Source organism: Haliaeetus albicilla, chromosome 17 (genome assembly GCF_947461875.1).
Source record: "Haliaeetus albicilla chromosome 17, bHalAlb1.1, whole genome shotgun sequence".
NCBI classification, from domain to species: Eukaryota; Metazoa; Chordata; class Aves; order Accipitriformes; family Accipitridae; genus Haliaeetus; species Haliaeetus albicilla.
The window spans coordinates 21,068,184-21,086,193 of record NC_091499.1 but is presented as its reverse complement, the minus strand read 5'-3'; the positions used below and the strand labels follow the sequence as shown (position 1 = coordinate 21,086,193).

Here is an 18,010-nt window from a genome sequence, read left to right as displayed (position 1 = left end):
ATTTCCATTACCATTTGTCTGAGTTTACTAGTAAAGGAAAATAAACTAGATTTACTCTGACCTGGTGCAATGCAGAGGGAGTGGCTCTGAACCACAGTTTGGAAGACTTCATGCTGCATTGCACTTATCCCCATCAATGATGTAAATCATGATAGAACATGTTTAAACAAAATAAAAAGCAAGTAATGAGAAAAATTTAGTAAGACCAATAGTGTATGTAGGAACTCAAAACTCAAAGAAGGCAGAGCTTTTTTCTTTTGTCTGGTTTAAGTATTCAAACTGGGAATTTTAGTGCAGAATATCTGTTGCACTTTAAATTCACACTGCCTTATTGCGTACAAGCCCTGGGTCTCAGCTGCAGATATTGCAGAGATTAATCTTATTAATGGAACTGCTAATTGGTGTTTGACTTCTAATTATAGTAACAATAGGCCATAACAATCAATCCTCACCTTTACTGGGACACATTAGGACTCTTTATCATAAAAATGATTTCCTTTGGGACTAACTGTACTTATTCCTATCTTCTGGAAGGCTGGCTTTCAGTGAAGGTGCAGTATCCCAACTTGCGTGTACTTTGGAAGCCTAGCTAATTAACTGGTAGAGAAAATGCATGGTCCTAAAATAGTCAATATTTAAGTACATTAAGAAGTACAATGCTCTTGACAAAATTATTTGTTTGAAAGATAATGGGAAAAGTATGTCAAAATATGAGTAGTGGTGTCTTTTATAATCTTTAAGAAATGTATAGTTTTTTTCCCCGATCCTTTGTAGTTTTCCCTTAGCTTTTAGTGAGAGGAAATCTAAGCGATTATTCTAAATTATTCTATTTAGTTTTTGCTCTCCAGGATAAATCCTGTGAGATTATTCATCTCATTTACAAGACGAGTCTCAGGAGATGAAAAGCACATACAACTTGATTACATATTCCTATTGATCATCTTCTACACACAACAATAAAAATCAACTCCAAATACAAATCTAACAATATTACTAATTCATTACAACCAGTACTTTTCTTCATCAACTTTTTATTGTTTTTAGCATACACAGCATGTGCAAATACAGCAATTATGTGTTGAATAAAAAAAGGTCCTCTCCTTATGCTGTAGAATAAATCAAAAGACAGTGCATTAAAGCTAATCAAAGACTGTGCAGAGATATGGCAAATCTTGTTCAGAATAAATCTGTTTAGCACTAGACAGCTGAGCAAGGTATACTCAATATGTATATTACAAAGGGGTTTTGTTTCGTTTTTTAAAAAGGAAGTAATTTTTCAGTGTCATAGAAAGCACAGTAGGGATGGCTTACCTTGGAGAAACCATAACGCTGCCTGCTGCCCTGTCTGTCTGTCCAGCCCACCCTTTTCCTGGACCTTCCTCCTCCCACTGCTTGTGAAGTGAGTACTGGACTGCCACGATGTGCAGCATAGCATACTAAACCGGAACAGCACTGATGAAATTCTGCAGTGGGTCAGGAGCAGCTGTGGGAGCAACCGAGTCCTGCCTTCACCCACGTGGGACCTTCTCAAAGAAAGGCCAGATGACCTGTGGGTAACAAGACCTAGCCCAGTCTTCCTGGCGCATGGCATCTCCACGCACCAGAGCACTTCGCCAGAGCTGTCCTTTGCTGGTTGCTGTAAAATCTTTCCCTTGCAACAAATTTCTGCTTGAGAACTTCCACATTTTCTTTAAAAAAAAAAAAAAAGATAAAATAGTATTTGTGAAGAGAAATTTCCAACCATCACCTAAGCACAATCCAGTGCTGTCATGAAAGCACACAACAGCTCTGGGGACTGCTTATCCCTCAGAACTATGATGTCAATATGACCAATTGCCTCACAGCAAGTTCTTAAGTAACTATATCTATGTAATTTATTTGTCCTGCAGTCCCAAAATATCTCCTATGCTTTCCCATCTGTTGAAGTACCAGCTGTCCTCTTCCCAAGCACAACCTATTAACTTCTCCCTTGATAAATTTTACAATGCGATTACGCTGTTTCAATACAAATTTCTGCAATACTCGGAAAATTGTAGCAATATGAAGTTAAGTATTACAAGGCGTACTGTAGCAATTAATTTATTTTCTTAATATGACTTAGTACTCTGATATAATGTAACTGAAGATATTACAAAATTTTTCATCTCCTGGGGTGGAGTTGAGGAGGTGGTCTTCATTATACTCCACAAGTATATGTTTATAAAAATATATACTGATCTTTGACATATTTGGATATGTATGGGGAATATGTTGTTTCTGTAGTGGTAACAGTTTTGGGGTTTTGAGTATGAATAAGAGTGGGCCTGACTGCTAATGAATGGTGCCCTCCTAGTTCAGAAGGTATCCTTTTTTGCTTAGAGTTCATGAGACCGTACAAAGACTGTTCAACATCTATTCTCTTCCACTTGAAATAACAGCATGTTCTGGACCCTGATCACATTATACATTAAGTGAATGAATATTTGTTATCACTTCACTAGTATCTGGCCTTTAACTTTCAGTAGGTTTTCGTGTGGAATTTTACAGCTCTGAGATGCTTCTAAAGCAAACAATAATTTTAAAAAAGGCAGCATATTATTGCGGGTGGTGTAGACAGGGTATTGTGTTGCTGGACAGAGAAGCTTGATTATTTGTAATATATTCCAATATAAAGGTGGGCATGTGAGTGCATACAGATAGCAGGTAGATAAGGAAAATACAAGGAAAGAGAGAGAAGTTACCACTTATTGTAGTGCTGTAGCCAGGATTGTTCGTGGTAGTAAATTTTCTTTGTCATGAAAAACAGGAAGAACAGAGGCAAGAGAAGATTGCCTAAGAACCTTTCGTGTGGGGGTTTTTTGTTGTTATTGTTGTGTTGGTTTGTTTTCTTTTTGAAAGTGGGAAGAAAGTGTTCTAAGTTGAATTCTGGAAAAGAATATCAAATAAAAAATTGCTTATTTCAGAAACTGAATTTTCTACAGGGGCTGACAGCTGGATTGGGAGAAACAAATTTTTTGTCTGATTCCCTTTTAAGTAGACACTGACTGTGAAATAAAAGTGCATGCTGACATCTTCATATAGTAGGTCTTCATCATCACAAGCAAAGTGGTTTTCTATTTGATGCAGTAGTGGAAGAGAAATTACTAAGGAACAAAAGCAAGAATTAACCTGATGGAAATGATTCATTAATAAAAATTAATCATCTCTGCAGAAACATTTTCAATGGGCATGAGATCGTATTTCAGTAGATTGAAATGGAGAATATTAGTCCTTGTTATGTTGCGCCTTGGCTGTTAGATTAAGAGGAAAGTTAAATTGTTACTTAAGTTAATAAAAGGTTTTAGGTATGGATGGATTGCAAGACTAGCAAATCCGGATTTGGAGATAATGGTTGCATTCTGAGTTTAAGTTACTAGAAATATGTATGATGACAGTGATCAGTGATTTGAAAAGAGGAATAAGGAGTTGGAGAATTAGCGATAAAGATTTCAAGAACATGAATACAACATGGTTTTCTAACCATGTTGTGTTTGAGACGGTGCTTAGGCACCCAAAGAAATTGGAAAGATGTTTTTTTCTAGGGTTTGCAGCAATTGAAAACTTCTGATCAGCGCTGACAGTGTGATTATGGAGCATGTTCAGTGCACATGAGATTTTGGGAGCTTGATTGCCCAACACTTGAAATCCATTAAAGTATTTGCAATTGTAGTTTTTAATTTTTCCAAAGACTTGGCCAAATTTGTGTAAATTTTTGTGGAAAGAAGATGTAGCCAAACAAATTATTCATCTAATATTTCCAGAAAGGGAAGAAACATAAGAAAGTTTCAGATACTGTACAGTATTTCTGATTTCCTTCTCATAAATTGTTATGTTTCACCAAAACAGTGTTCTGTGGAAAGCTTACTTTAGTCTCTTATAGCTGAAATTTCATTCTGGCTTCTGATACCCATGCAACAAAACCAGTACAAAAAGTTCAGCTAAATTCGTGTGCTGTTCCAGTCAACAAACTGAATTTTAGCAAAACTACAGCAGTGGCTGCCATCAATAAATGATGCTATTTTGTGGACTTGGGTAGGAATTCTACAGAAATTAAGTTTGTTCTTGAAGGTGGTTTATTAGCGTATAGCTGTCTCTCCACCATCACTCACTTGGGGTTAATGTTGCTTGAATTGGTTGATGTCATTTTATCCCTTATATCAATCTGTGTAGATTGAATCATTCTGGGATGAAAGGACTGGAAAATGAAGGCATGATATTTTGAGATACCTTATAGAACTGCTGTAAGTAAGGTAAAAATAGATGGAAATTATGCCAATGGTATAATAGTAGATAGGTCTTTTTCATCAAAAGACACATTTTCTCAATATCACACGATACTTGATTTGCATAAAATACATACTAATAATAATGATAAAACTTTGTGGACATCAACAGCACCAAATGCTTGTTACTATGCTGTTATGGTCCCAGAAGCAGCAGTCATTGCCTTGCTCCAAAAGGTTTATTATCCTTTCCCTGCTGGCAATTCTGTCAACACACCTGGTGTACGGGACAAGGTCTCCGAGAAGTCTGCCGTCTCCCTTTAGCTATTAGTCTCGTTCCTTGTACATGGCAGGCAATATCCATCTGCTGCATACTTCTGCTTTGTGAAAAGCAAAAACGTTCCTATAATAAACCATTTTAATATATAGTATTAATGTCCCTATCCAGTTCTGAACATTGAAAGTTCAGGAGGGGAGAGGAGAGCAGGTGTGATAACCATACTTTTAATTGCTGACTAACATAAATGTGGTTACAGCTGTTCAGAATAGGACAGGTTTCCTTGATAGTGTGAGGCATCTGTGGTTGTGCAAGCAGTGTATGTTTTGATTATTCCCCCCCTCCCCACTGTGAGTTGGATATTTATTGGTATTTCAGAATATAGGGTATGTTTTGTATAAGCATGATAAAAAAATATATAAATTTTTATATATAAAAGAAACCCCAACCGTATCTGGTACACTGTATTCTGGTGATTCACATTTTATTTTTAAATGCCTTTTTCCTGTGCAGCTAGACATGTGAACAACCTATTCTCTTAACAGGACTGCTCATTTATCAGGTGTTCGTTCTTCACTGCATAAAAAAGGTTACCTTCTTTTCTCTCACATAAAAAGGTTCCATGTATTTCAAGTGTCATTAGTAGCAGAGCTTTAATGTCAAGGTTACTGCACCTTAACTTTCAGCAACATTGAATGCAATTATAGACAAACTCTTTAGAGAAACACTTGGAGTGGTAAGTCACGCTGGCGGTCTCTGCATAGTTGACAATACACAGGAATGGGGATTTCTGTTATGTTGGGTCAAACAGTCTCCCGTAGTCATTGCAAATAAAATGATAGCCATGCTTCAAAGTCTTGGAGGGCCGGGAAACAACTAATATAAGGTAGGAGAAAGTATGGTCTTAAAATTAATTGTTAGTAGCCTGTTTATTCCATTTACCTGCAAGTGAGACCTTTTATTTCCCTTCATATCCTTGCAGTTGCTTTTAGTGCAAATATTTAAATATTTTGGTTAAACAAAACACAGAATAGTCAAAACGATTTTTAAACCATCATGTGAAATCTGTTATGGAATAGATGCCTGAGATATAGTTGAAGGATACTTCTTGTTGAGGGCCTATAGAGCAAATCTGGGTAATCCTGGATGGATGGGCATCCTGGGTAGTGCCTAGCCATTCCATAAGCGGTCTGGCTGACACATGCTGCCATCATAAGGGAAGGAATCTTGGTCATTTCCATAACAAAATATGTGATTTTTCTTCATCACTGTGTTCCTTTTGATTTTTGCTTTGGTGTCAGCACTGTCATCCAATCCATATATTAATCCTTTAGTTCATACTAATCTTTTGATTTTTTTCATCAACATACCTTGTTCAGTTTGAGTCTTACTGTCTTTCCTTGCATCGTGTATCCTACCATCCCATTTTTTACTAGGCCGTGCTACAGCAGCGGTTGCCAAAGCTTTTGATGACCTCCTATCTTGCTTTTTTTAGACTCCTGTTTACAATCCCTGCTACTTGCTCACTTCAGTAAGCCAAAAAGAAGACTTTTATGCTAGCTCCATTTTAAACTCTTCTTTTGGCTTGCTCTTCTTCCACCCTGTCAGGTTAAAATGTCTTATTTTTACCTTCAGTTTTTGAAAATGTTGTACTGCTGTTTTAAGGAAACAGTGGTGGTTCTGTTCTTTCTAGACCACTGATAGTTGCACAGAGGTGGACTTGCTGGCACTCAGCTTTCTTGGAATTGGCCACTGGTCTTCCATTTTTGAATTAACGTTAGAGAATTTAAAGTTACTCTGAATTGTCTGGAAACTTAGCATGAAAATAACTATGTAAAACTTCTGCATAGTGTTTGCTGTGTTCTGCTTACACCTTTAAATTAGTCTGATGCCCTTCGGGTTTTATAATGAATCAGGGGCTTGCATTTGTTTCATATTTGCTAGTGTCTGCCTGCAAAAATGCCACCTTGTTGGGGTAAGTAGTTTTGTCAGTGATAAAATGAACTGTACAAATGGCAGGTAGTAGAATGAACTTGATGCAAAAATATTATTGATAGAAAACTGTTTACTGTATTTACTTACCAGAGTACCTGTTTGGTTATCATAGACTTGTATTGCCTGGAATTAATGGAGTTCTTTTTAATTTTGTAAGCTTGCTTTTTTTTTTTTTTTTTGAGACCCTATCAAATAAAACATGCTTTTTATCTTTCAAACAATTGCAAAACACAGGTAAGATTTGTTGGCTAGTTTAACTAGGAAATTACCTAGGTGGGATTCCCAAACTGGAGGTGTGCTGTTAACATTGTTCCATGTTCTTTAGCCACTGACTAAGCATTTGCTGAGGATGCAGGAAGTCTAGGTTTGGCTCCCTCAAGTATTTGAAAGGATGCAAATCGCCAGTACTCCTCTGTCTGAATTTTCAGAAAAATCTTCTTCACACAGGGATATAGGACACCTAGGTCAGGAATACCTGAGTATGTAATGTTTCCTTCCCAGTAACTTTGTGGAGCAGAAACTGGAGTCCAGGTGTCCCACCTTTCTCTCCTGTACTCTCCTGGAGACTGACTTCTTTTTTTCCACTCTTTTGCCATCTGGCTGAATGAATAATTCAACATTTTGTGTAACGGCAGAATAGCTCAGCAGGAGTGGCCGAGGAAGGAGGTTTAAGGATACCCTGGCCTTGTGAGCCGGGTGGCTGCCTGATGCGAGACCCAGATTTCCAAGAGATGCTCTGCATGCTTCAGAAGAGGAGCTTGGACTGACAAGCTGGTTCTCTGCAGTCGTGTTGTTAGGTGGCACGTCCAGTGCTCAAGTCCTCCCTCTCTCTCACAGTTTTTTGACTTCTAAATGCTCGCTGTTGGAGTTTGGGGGACACTGGGATGTTTTTAAGCAATAAATGTATCCTTGCTTGTGCTGACAAATTTTCACATTTGCCCCGTTACATCTTTTCACCCACATAACACAGAGTTTGCTCTTTTAAAATAGGCTATGTTTCTTCATGGCAAATGACAGTGAATTTCATTCTTTTTAGTATCCTGTGTTAGATAATAGGTGAGAGAATAATAGATTCCAGAGACCTTTGATCCACCATTACTGTAAAATAAAAATACAACTTAATTTTTTTTTCCCTCTGACCATAATGATTTTAACCTTGTGTACTAATTTGAATGGGCTTGTGGGGGCAGAGTCTTAAATGAGACACAAATGAAGGAAAAATTGCTAATGCTTCCACTGTATATCTAATGAGCACTGTGTAATAAACCATAACCTCTTCAACATTTCTGTGGAAAATGGTGTGATTATTTTGGATGGCTGGCCCTTTGTGTATGGCTCATTACCATCTGGCATAATGTGTATTGATATAGCCTGTAATTGTCAACTCTTATTTGACATGCTGCCTTTAATAAATATGACTTGCATGGCTAGAACCCCCTCATGTTTATATGGAAAACTGTAATTAAAGAAAATATGTATACTTAGGTAAAACACACACCCTTATATACATAAAACAATTTTGTAGATGATCTCTGTTTTTCTTTATCTTCTGTTCTTTGTGGGAATACTTGTATGTATTCCCAGGTTAGTATAGCGCCAAATACATTGCATCACCAATGTGGATACCTAAATGTGTGCAGACAGACATGAATCCCGAACGTAGGTTGTTTCTTCTTGCAGAACTTGCCTAAAATGAATTTTGAAATGTTTCTTCTCTATGTGCTGTAAGATAGAATTAATATACCTGTGGTAATAGAACAGGTTCCCAGCCTGCTGGTGGCTTTGGATGCTCCTGTGTGGAGAATGGGAGGTAACTGTAGTGGGCAAAGTGGCTCTGGTTTTGATGTTTCTCCTGAATAAGGTGGCTGAAGTAAATGCATTTGGAAATCCCAATGCTGAAAGCATCTATACCCCCTTAAAAGAAAATGGGCATCTGGCCAATATTAAGTTTTCAGATACAGGGACCAACATGATCTGCTGCCAAATCTAAGTTGTCTTTTGTTTATTTTCTGAAAAGTTTCCTTCCCTTGGCTTTACGGTTTGTGAATACATGAATAACTAAGAGACATCGTTTTGATAGTCAGATTGGCTTGCATTACAAATCAGGCCACAGGATTTCCCCAACTTTAATCAGCTTTAATACTTGTGCTTAAATGGGATTTCATCAGATGTTAACCTTCAATTGTGCCATTGTTGGAGAGTCCATCATTGCTCTTTGTAATAGATTTTGGAAAGTGCCTTCACCCTACTCTTCTCTGGATTTGCTTCGGTTGAAGCTACTGAATCTTATTTTATCTTTGCTTTCTAATCTGAGTATTTTCTTCTCTTGAATTTGTTTTCTGTAGTGTAGATAGTTAAACTTTCTTTAAATGGCTGTGACCAAGTCAATCTACAGATTCGGTATCAGCCTTCTCCTTACATTAAATAGACAAATTGAGAAACTAAATCTGTTTTCCTTACTCTGACTGTTAGTATGACTCTTCTCAACTTTGTCCTGGTTTCCCAAATTCTTCCTGAATGAAGTTTCCCGGTAATGATTTTTACTGGCATCAGAAACCCAGCGTTGACAGAAACACTACTTTTGCTAGTATTCTTCCCTTAATCATCAGTGGATCTTATTAGCCTTTTTGACCACAGTGGTATCTTAGCTGGTTATCTGGGATGATCTGTACCTTCACCCCCCTTCCACCCTTTTCCAAACCTTGAGTGTTTTCTTCCCCAAAGAGTCCCTAGTCCTGTATGTATATTGTCTGCTTTTTGTAATTCTAGCTGAGATCTTTTGATTGATCTTTTTTTGCAATGCATATTTTTACTTGAGTAAAGCATATTGAACCAGCTGTTGACTCTCTGTTGAGGATGATTTGTTCTCTTTGCTGTTTATCAGCTATGTCATTCCTTTTCTGTTGCCTTCTCTCCTGAATGCAAGTTCTCTGGACCTACTAACTGTAAAATCTTAACCCCTGCTGCTGTTCATGAGCATTATTATGGGCTAGAAGATATTTATATCTGATTGTGTAAATATATTACTAAAAATATAACAGATTTTCTAAAATCCCTTGCCTTTATGTTGTTACGTTTCTGCCCAACCTTACCTAATGCACCAATGCAGTTCTTAAAATTCATCTTGGCTTTGAGGGTTTTTTAGTATATCCTTTTTAAATTGCCTTTGCCCAGCTCCCTGTCCATTTCTGCATTTTCTTGTTCATTCCTTTATCAGTTTTCTCCCTTGCCTAGTTTCTCTGATTTGCATTTGTTGCTATCAGTTTTCCAGTTTGAGCTAGAGAGGGAAGGAATTATAGCTGGTTTGGCTTTGTCTAAGCCACAATTTTTGGGCTTTTTGTTTTGTTTTAATCAGCTTAGTCTTTTTAACTGGGGAATTGTGGCTTTTTGGTCATATAGCAAAATATTCTTGAATAGTTTCCAAAAAGTATTAACATTTTTCTGTTTATCTAACTGATTCGGCTTGTTTTATCCTTGAAAATATCACTTACGTATAATATTACATGCTTCCGAATATTGTATGTCATATTTGTAAAGAATGTTTGTATACTGGTTTTGAGTATATTGTTTTCATATAACAAGTGTATTGATCACATTCACTTGTACCTAAATTCTTAGTTCAAATATGAACTTTTTGTAGCAAATTAAATTTTTCATAGAGAATTCAAGTTGAATGCGACATTTCTTGAGCTAGGAAATTTCCTTTTACAAATTCAAGCTAGTGAAGATATATTATATTGCCAATATACATTATTCAGAGTATTCAGTATTCTCATGTAATATCTGCATCATTATTTACTAAATGAGAGAAGTAGGTCTTTAGAGAAGTAAACATCTTAGCTCTTGTTATGACTTGATGTAGTGTTTGATATGGTCTACATAGCTGTTAATATAATCTATAGTGGGCACCAACTAGAATTTCAGCTTGCCTTTTATTTATTAGGAGTTTAAGTCTTAATAATTGCCTTATAAAAAGACAATATTGCATTTGGCAGCTTTACTTCATTTTGGAAATGTGAATCCTCCCATAGGGATAGTCAGTGATTTTAAGATGGGAATTATAGTATGTGATTTTAATAATGTCAAATTTTAATAAATTTGACAATATACTCATAAATGAGTAGCTCTAATTTTTATTACTGATTTTTTTAGCATCAGTGTTCAAGTAATCCAAGAAATCTTTTCCCAGATATCTTAGTAATTTTTTCTTTACATCTTCAGATGAATACTCTTGGTTTTCCCTTTGGTTGATTAGTTAGGCTAAGTTAGCCAGCCCTTCTTTAAAAAAAAAAACAAACAAAAAAAAACCCCCAAAACCCCCCCACCATAAAACCTAAACTGTAAAGCCACTTTTTTTAACAATACTTCTGTAGTACCAGCTCATGTCTAGAGTCTACTTTTCTTCTCTAGCAGTGTAGAAAGGGTCTCTGAGAAAAGGAAGAGTAATTGATGTCTCCCTTTTTAACACTTTCTAGTGCTTATGAAATCTGTAATAACTGAAATAAGATGCAAAGCTATTTAAGTTTCTCATGTCATTGTCTATGGCACTTAAAAAACATACCTAGGCTTGCCACCACGTCTCACATCTGAGCAATGCAAATGTTCTTTTAACACCTGTCCCTTGCAGAATGTCCTTTGCATCCCGCTCACTATCAAAGTCCTAATGTGACAAGATTTGTCTTTACAGCGAGTGTATCTGGCTTCTTTCTTACCTTGTCAGCCCAGCCCGCCTGCTCCTCATCTGTTCATACAGCTGGATTGTCACTGGTTTTCTGGATCTTACAACAGTTAGATACTTCTTGCTGTGCAGGCTTCCTCTTGATCTTCTCTTCTTTATTGGGCCCAGCCTGCATGTCTGCCTCCAAGTCCTGGAAAACATCAGTTTGACTTATTGATTCTGGTGGTATTTTTCTGCTGGCTTCTCTGATTAACACCTTCTCTTTTTAAACTGAACTTGACGTAGCGATTCTTACCAGATCTTTGTCTAGATTGTCTCACCTGCTTGCCAGAATTGCTGCTTTTGCTTCCAGGCTGGGAATATTTTTCTTTTAGCCTGTGCAATTTGAAAGGGGAATTGCTGTGATGGTGCCATCCAGCACAAGAAAAATGTGCTGTGCTGTAGGTTTTGGTCACTATTGCTTTGCTGGCCACTCATGCCAAATATAGGAGTAAGCCAGACAGAGCCTACAGACTCTGAAGTTCACTGGTTAGGGCTTAATTTTGGTGGGAGATGACGATGCAAATGTGGATCGCTTGCAGCCCAGTGCAGGCAGCTGGCTCCAAGGCTTGAGGGCTCCCAGGTACGCTGCAGTGACACGGTGGTGGCCGTCTTTGCACATCAGTGGCACTAGTTGGAAACTAATGCAAGTTGGTTAGCTTTCATGTTGCTGTCTGGAGTACAAAGCGGGAATTGGTTGTTCTGTGGTAGACCTAAATTAATTCTCAGGGAAGTCAAGACTGCCAAAACCCTTCTTCATAATTCCTGCATTAAGAAAAGGAACAGGAGCCTGACTTTAAGTGCCCCTCTCCCCTCCTGCTGACCACCCACAATGCTAAGGGAAACTGGCTTGCTGAATTCAAGTGAACATCTGCCCACTAAAATTCAGAAAACATTTTCAAATCCCATAATGGGCTGAGGGACGAGCTTACTGACACAAATCAGGGGGAAAAGAAGTTAAGCAATATTCAGTGGGGGGAGATAGAGTATGAAAACGTAAGATCTCTTCAGGATTAACGAAGGAAGAATACATGAAGGAGGATAGGTAGAAGTTTTACTTCAAAAAAATTTGTGATGCTAGGAAGGGAAGGAGATGAAAGAGGTAAGATATGTAGCCAGTTTAAAAACAAATTGATTGACAGGAATGCAATTAAACAGCATACTTGGTAAACTTCATAGAATTGATATGTTTCAACTTCATTTATCCCTCAGGTGGAAGATGCCATGACAGTAGCTTAGCGACCAAGATAGGAGGAACCACAGAAGTCTTAGTCTCTGACCTTGTTAAAGGATAACAGTGGGCAGATATTTTCTGCTAGACAACAGATACATGAGTCATGGTCATGCAATGAGTATTTGGTGCTGTGCTTAAGTCTGCTGCTTTATCCTGAACGTTTTTCCTGTTAGTGAAACCGCAGCACCTGCCATACATGTTGACTGGTTTAAACACCTCACCCCACCCTTTAATTTCTTGTAAAAGAGGCTATACACAGAAGATGAGAATGAGACTTTCCATCACCACGATGCTGTTTATTACTCACTATACGTTGTTCCTTTAATAGTGGTTTTATTAACCATGGCGTTGACTTTGACAGGTGAATGGAAAAAATTGCTGTAAAAGTCGCTGCCCTTTCCTGCTGTGTAACTAAGCGGGTTGTCTTGGTGCAGCACAATGACTAGAGCATACAGAATCAAACTGAATTTAGTGTATGCATCTTCTTGTCTTTACAAAAGTTTTTCTTTCTGTTCATTGGTCACAGGAAAAAAAGTGAAATCAGATACCAAGTTCTGCCCAAATACATTGTTAGCGCTTAAGATTATTACTTTAATTCTTTTAATTAATGCTTTTTTATATGTAATTTTCCACTAAAGAACTATGTCATTTTTCAGATTCGTAGTTATATATAGATTATCATAGTTGTCACTAAAATAGAATGGATGCTGGTATTTTTTTATGTATTTATTTTTAAAAAAATCCTACATGTAAGGCTTTTCATCCAAATTAATCCTTTGTTTATTGAAGGGAAACTATTAGATTGACAATCACAGAGAAAATGTTCAAATCTTGGGTGTATACTGTTAGTTGCTTTAATTCAAAGGTTCAATGATAAGAGTTCTTACAGAATTTTTGATCTATCAATTCCATTGTCTTTGTTCATTGCAGTTGCTTCCACTGCTGAAAATTTTAGAATATGGATTTTTAGTGGCTAATTTAAGTCTTTGGTCTATTTTGGTGAAATATTATGCCTACTATTAACATTTTAAATTATTAAATGGTTCTTTGAATAACCCATCATCCTTTGAGAGGGCCAGTGTAGTTCTAATGGTTAGCTGACAATGAAAGGTAAACTGACTCAAGCTTTCTTGCTGTTACTGGGAGCTTGAGTTTCCATCGCAAATACTGCAGAGGAGTATTTAAGATGAAGTACTCTTTTGTTCACAGCAATACAGTTGTGCTATTTAATGTTTCTATTTTATCATATGTTTTGTAAAATGCTATTATTTCTTTTTAGAGTAGGACTTGAAATTAGGGACTGAAGTCACTTTCAGGAACTCTTAAAGAAATTGGACTGGCTAACGTTTCATAGCTGCAAGTCCTTAAAGATAACACAAACAACAAAGAGGGTATTCAGGATGCCAGGAAGGAACACTGCAAAATTAATTTTAAAAAGTTCCATAGGAAATTTACTATCAAAACCTATTTTGTTTCCACAGGATTTTGTTTCAATATTTTGCCAATCTCCCTTACCATCTCATACAGTTTTGTGTAGGCTTTAAAATTTGTGTTGAATTCTGCATGAGATGTTCATCTCCATAATAAGACCATTAATAACAGTGAAACTGTGATGAGGCAGACTCCAAGGCATACAAATAGGAAATGTTAATCCAAAATGAAACTGTGAAATGCATTTCTTGAGATAGAAGCATATTTGCAAAGTTTTTCTGTTAGTTTTTTATTTTTGTCTATAGATGTGGTAGCCATATGAGTGTGGGGTTTCTACAAAACCTGCATTCCTTACTTTGGTGTCCCAGCAGCAGGATGTTGCAGCTACTCTGGTAATTTATAAGGGCATATATACCCTTATAAAAGATTTCTTGAAGTCTGCTCAGTAGTTTATCAAAGTTCACCAAAACGTACTTGAATGTCAATGATCTGTGTGCCTTCATCAGAGGAGGGGAGCAAAGAGGAAGAATAGAAATTGCACTTGTTTTACTTGTTGCGGGATCTAATTGTCTATTTAACTTATTTTTTGCGTTTTTCTAGTATTTTCCTGCAACCTGGTGTTTCACAGTCCTAGAGTCAATATAGCTCCAATGGACCTTGCTGAAGAGTTTTTTAATTGCTTGTGAAGTTAAGTGTTTCCTTTGTACTTTCCAGGATGACATTTACAGCTTGAGGAGCTCATAATCTAAGGGATACTTTACAGCAAGCATTTTACAGAGATTTAGGTTGGGTATACTGGTACTAGAAGTGCAGGAACAAGGAGTCAAGAGCAGAAAGACAAGAGGCAGCTTACATGCTGCTCCCTTTCACACGCCACAGGCCAGAAGAGTCTGTGAATTAAGATTTTCATGAAGTAAAGAGTAGAGCAAAAGAAGAGAGCCAAGAACAAGTCTGATGATCTTACAAAGACTGGAAGAGGGGGGAAAAAAGTATTCACTGAAGTGGTAGATAGTTGGCTTGAAAGGGTAATGAGCCAGTATGTCCTGTTTACAGAAACACAGGTTGTGGAGTCTCCATCCTTGGAGATACTAAAAAGCCACCAGGACATGGTCCTGGGCAGCTGTCTGTAGGTGGCCCAGCTTGAGCAGCGGGCATGGACCAGACGATGTCCAGAGGTCCCTGCCAACCTCTACCATTCTGTGATTCTCTTAGATGAGGAGGGGAGCAGGGGACTGTGTTTCACAATAAACTCTGCTTAAATAATGCACCTAACAGTGAAACTTGTGCCTGTTTGACTGTGACCCACCAAAACTTCTTAGTAAGGTCCCCCAGGCACTATCCAAGCCTCTGTACCATCCTCTTTGGAGCAACCATTCCTGCATGATTTTTGGAAGGGGAGAAACAAAAGGTGATTAGGGCATGTGTGGAGGTCAAAACAGTGTCATCTCTCAAAACATGATGCCTGTAAGTGGGGTCTCTGGAGCATTTGGTGATGGTTTGCAGGGAGTTCTTGCTTCGGAGGTGAAGGCCATGGAAGTAGGTTAGCATTAGGTGAAAGAGCTTTCCCAGTTCTTAGCCTGCTTCTTTTTAGGAACTTTGGGTGTTTTAAAAAAGTTGACTGTTTTCTCAGTCCTACCTTGCTATGGTAGGTAGTTCTTGCGGCAACCACTTTTTTGTTGTGTGAACGTGGGCTCTGGAGCAGGAGCAGGGTGGAAGCAGTAGGAGTTTGTAATCCCATTGCCCTGTTGCTTCTGCTTTTGTACTCTGTCATATGTTGTTCTAAAGCCTAGCATTGCATAAACATTAATTTTTTGTATTTTGGGATTAGTTGCCTTCAAGTACAAGATTATTTAATCACTCAGTTGTACTTCAGATCGAGAAAGCTGCATATAGTGTTGCTTTAGCCGTTCAATAGCAGCTTCATTACAGTGGTTTTGGGGGTTGTTTTTTTTTTTTTGTTGGCTGCTGGCCTTTACAAAGTCATGTCAAGAACCTTCCTGTATGCTTAGCAGTGCTGTGGACTTCTTATTGCGCCTTGGTATTATGGAGGTTACCACAAAAAAAGTTAAGAAATCTATTGCCTGGGATTTCTGCTGTAGCTCTGGTTCTTATATTTTTAGTTTGCTAGAGAGAGAGGGTGGAAGAGCAGTGTATAAGATGAGAATTAGACGCAGATTATCTGCCTAATATGGTTCTCGTTAGTACAAATAATATGAATACCGTTTGGAGAACAAACGGATTATAGAAAAAGAAATGAAAACGTCCAGATCCTGAGCATTTGGAAAGCATGACACTGATGTATTTGTGTAACCTTTTCATGAAGAGCGATGCTGAAGTCAAAGAGGGGATTTTGATTTCCTTCATTAAAAGCTTATTAAATGAAGAAATAGGACAGTCGTTGTTTTGCTTCAATAGTTGGGGGTCACAGAGGCGGGCCTGATCTCCTCAGGATATTAATGCCTGCTTTCAGCTGGGGGAAATGAGCCGTCGCTTGAGTTAGCTGCAGCTTTATGTGCTCGTCACTAGGGATCCCCATATGTCCTGGGATCTGCGGCAGTCGGAGATGGCAGAGCTCGGCAGCAGGGAGCAGAGGGCTCTCATTGCTATTCCGAACAGGTAGCTCGGCTCAATCTGCCCAGAGCAAGTCTGTTTAATGTTGATCAGCTGTCCATCTGATAAACCGAATTGATATGGACATTTCCTCCAAGGGCTGCCCTGACAATGACAGCAGGAGCACAGGGATGTCTTGTTAGTCTTTTTCTTGGAGCTTGAAATTTTATTAACCCTTTGTTAGAGCCGAGCCAAGCGTGGTTGCAATACTACGGCTGTAGGTTGTGTGCGTTTCTCCCTTGCCTCTTTGAAAAACAGCATCAACCTTCGATTTTGTTGTCTACATGCAGAATGGCTAGCTGTTTTGTTTTCAGATTGTTTTTCTCTGCATGGGGCAAAAATTGTGAATTATAAAGGCAGCTTTTAAAACAGCTTAGGCTTTTTGTGTGACAAAATACGTTGGGAACTTCTGTTTATCCTCTGCCCCCAGCTTGTCTACCTTTTGCATGCCTGCCCAGGCTGTGTGGCTCTAGTAGCTCTTCTCTCTTGCTAATTGGCACAGATCACTGGCCTGAAACAATTGCTGCTGGGGCTCTTCACAGGTCAGATATATTTGGGGCAGAAGGTTACTTTAGATTAATATTGTTCCGGGCAGTTGCAACACATCTGCACTGTCCAGAGGAAGCAGTATTAATTTACTCAGTACTATGCTGGTACTGAGACAGAATCTAACCTGAGCATATATCAGCGGGTATATGTGTATGCGAAGGTATGGAGCAGTTTGGTTGCTCAGTGGATCAGTGCCTGGCTGCTTTTGAATAAACACAGGGAGCATAATATGCCTTTGTGCTCAGCTGCAGTTTAATTTGAACTTTAAGGCCTTTTAGTCATGTGTCTAGTTGAGGGCATGCATTGCCCCCATGACATAAAGGGAACTGCTTGAGTCTGAAAAGAGGTGAATTTGCTGAAGATTGGGGAGAGGGGGGCTGTGTGTATCTAGGTTTGCAGCATTAAGAGGATGATCCAGTCCATTGCTCTGTTCCCCCCTCCCCTTGTCCCTGCTCAGTTATGTCTCTTCATCGCCCTTTTGTAGTTCTGAGCTAAGGTGACATCTCTGGGCTCCTTGGAGTGACAGTCACTAACTATTGGGAGCTACAGGGTTGAATTCTGGGAGGAGGGGAGGAGAGAGCTGTGCTCTTTTCATGCCTTTTCCAAAAAATGAAAAATAGAGGGCAAGCCTCTATGGGATAACCTCTGTGGCAAGCCTCTCACAGGGATTTGAAACCCCGAAATTCAGAATGTAGCACACTGTGTGTTGAAATAAGAAGTGATTTGTAAACCTATCCAAATAAAATTGGGTCTGCCCCTTTGCTGGACAATTGCCTTTGCTTCTTAAGACTAAAACAACCAGTGAAATATCATTAGTACACAGTTTTTAAATGTTCAGCTGTTTCTCCTTCCCCCCCTGTGCCCTCCCCCCTTGGTATTATTGAACTGCAAGGTATCCTGTTATTAATTTAACTCTAATTTGAGCAGTCATTGACTGCAGCATTCTTATGGTGTTC

At 38.4% G+C, this 18,010-nt stretch overlaps 1 protein-coding gene across 1 annotated transcript in view; it reads left to right on the top strand.

The window, feature by feature from the left end:
* PDSS2 (decaprenyl diphosphate synthase subunit 2) overlaps positions 1-18,010 on the top strand; it is a 122,667-nt gene that overhangs the window by 55,107 nt on the left and 49,550 nt on the right. The window lies entirely within an intron of this gene.